Genomic DNA, 2,334 nt, shown 5'->3' with positions numbered 1-2,334 from the left:
GGCAGATTCTTTACCAGCTGAGAGACCACAGGGTAGCCTAATATAATAAAAGAAACCTCCCCCTGGCATTGTACCACTGAGGCTCAGAAGATGAAGCTTTTCTGTGTTAACCTGTTGCTCTTAAGACTTTTGTAAGACTCAGTACCAAACACAAATAATAATCTCAAGCTCACAAAATAGTGTTAGAATAAAAGAGTAATGCAAAAGTATCTGGAAAACATTACATATTGTAATATATGTATATTTTACATACATTTTACATTACTTTTAAATGAGGGGGGATTGTTTTTTGTTTTTAGGTAAGAAAAGTGAAAGTGAAGTCGTGTCCAACTCTTTGTGACCCCATGGACTATAGCCTACCAGGCTCCTCCGTCCATGGGATTTTTTAGGCACAAATACTGGAGTGGGTTGCCATTTCCTTCTCCAAGAGATCTTCCCCACCTGGGGATTGAACCTGGGTCTCCTGCAATGTTGGCAGACACTTTATCATCTGATAAAGGGATCTTCACCCAGGGAAGAAATGGGTTTATTTAGAGATAAACACATTCCATAGACAGCGTATGGGCCATCTCAGAAGGTAAGAGTGACCTTGAAATATGGTGTGGTTAGTTTTTATGAACTGGGTAATTTCATAGGCTAATAAGTGGGAGGATTATTCCAACTATTAGTGGGAAGGGGCAGGAATTTTCAGAAATTGGAACATCACCCACTTTTCGGTCTTTGATAGTTGGCTTTGGAAGCGTCCTGGTGCCTGCAAGTATGTCACTTCGCTTGCTGACGTGTTACGATGACCACATGCTGAGACTCAAGGGCTAAGGGAGGCAACTTGCCCGCCACTTTTGCCCCATTTGGTTCTAATCGGTGTGGGCTATGTCGTCCTTCCAAAGGGCGTGCTCTGCCCCCTTTTCGAATAAAAGAGTAATGCAAGAGCACCTGGAAAAGATTACATATTGTGATATACATTTTACATTATTTTTAAATGAGTATTTTACTGTGTCTACAAAACTTCAGAATGTCTGAAAAATAAAGAGGTATTCTGTTAGCCCAAAATTTTGCCTTCATCACATAAAATTTGAAGGGACTTGCATCAAAATAATCATATGTTTGATCCAATCTCTCAACCCTTTAGGTAACTAGATATTGTATTACTTAATATTCATTTTCTTTATATAAAAATAGCACTAGTGATCTTACTTTAGAAGAGAAATTATTCTGGCTGTTGCCTTCTGGTGTAACAACACTATCATGGAATATAACATCCACGTAACACCCTAAGAACTAATTTTTATAGCTTTTTCATTAAAAAAAAATTGCATTGGCGTTCAGGTGATTTACAATGCTGTGTGAGTTTCGGGTGTACCTGTGCTCTGCGCTCAGTCGCATCCGACTCTTTGCAATCCCATAGACTGTAGCCCGCCCAGCTCCTCTTGTCCATGCGGTTTTTCAGGCAAGAATACTGGAGTACGTTGCCATTTCCTCCTCCAGAGGATATTCCTCACCCAAGGATGGAAACTTGCTTATCCTGCCTTGGCAAGTGAATTCTTTACCACTAGCACCTCCTGGGAGAAGCCCTTTCAGGTGTACTTAGGAACAATTTTCAAAACAATAGAGAAAGAGAATGACGTAATCAAGGCAAAGTACCAGAGAGAAGTGTCAAGTCGACTCCTGAAATGCTGCTGAACAATGACTATTAAGGCTTTTTGCTTTTCCTACTTTGAAATTTCTAAGGGCTACCAACCACTGTTGAAGATGCAAATTTACTTGTCAGTTGTGCAACACTTCTGGTGTCCAAGCTCTGAAAGGGGAATCAGATCAGATCAGATCAGATCAGTTGCTCAGTCGTGTCCGACTCTTTGCGACCCCATGAATCGCAGCACGCCAGGCCTCCCTGTCCATCACCAACTCCCGGAGTTCACTCAGACTCACGTCCATGGAGTCAGTGATGCCATCCAGCCATCTCATCCTCTGTCATCCCCTTCTCCTCCTGCCCCCAATCCCTCCCAGCATCAGAGTCTTTTCCAATGAGTCAACTCTTCCCAAGAGGTGGCCAAAGTACTAGAGTTTCAGCTTTAGCATCATTCCTTCCAAAGAAATCCCAGGGCTGTTCTCCTTTAGAATGGACTGGTTGGATCTCCTTGCAGTCCAAGGGACTCTCAAGAGTCTTCTCCAACACCACAGTTCAAAAGCATCAATTCTTCGGCGCTCAGCCTTCTTCACAGTCCAACTCTCACATCCATACGTGACCACTGGAAAAACCATAGCCTTGACTAGACGAACCTTTGTTGGCAAAGTAATGTCTCTGCTTTTCAATAAGCTATCTAGGTTGGTCATAAC

General features: G+C 42.3%; 1 long non-coding RNA gene across 1 annotated transcript in view; it reads right to left on the bottom strand.

Moving 5' to 3' along the window:
* Positions 1–2,334, bottom strand: part of LOC104991290 — a 12,043-nt gene that overhangs the window by 7,945 nt on the left and 1,764 nt on the right. The window contains exon 2 of the long non-coding RNA XR_825594.1: positions 711–933. This is a non-coding gene — a long non-coding RNA (uncharacterized LOC104991290). The remainder of the gene's footprint in view (positions 1–710; positions 934–2,334) is intronic.

Source organism: Bison bison, unplaced genomic scaffold, assembly GCF_000754665.1.
Source record: "Bison bison bison isolate TAMUID 2011002044 unplaced genomic scaffold, Bison_UMD1.0 scf7180017864185, whole genome shotgun sequence".
Taxonomy (NCBI): domain Eukaryota; kingdom Metazoa; phylum Chordata; class Mammalia; order Artiodactyla; family Bovidae; genus Bison; species Bison bison.
The sequence above is the reverse complement of the archived record's forward strand: the minus strand, read 5'-3'. Positions and strand labels throughout refer to the sequence as shown.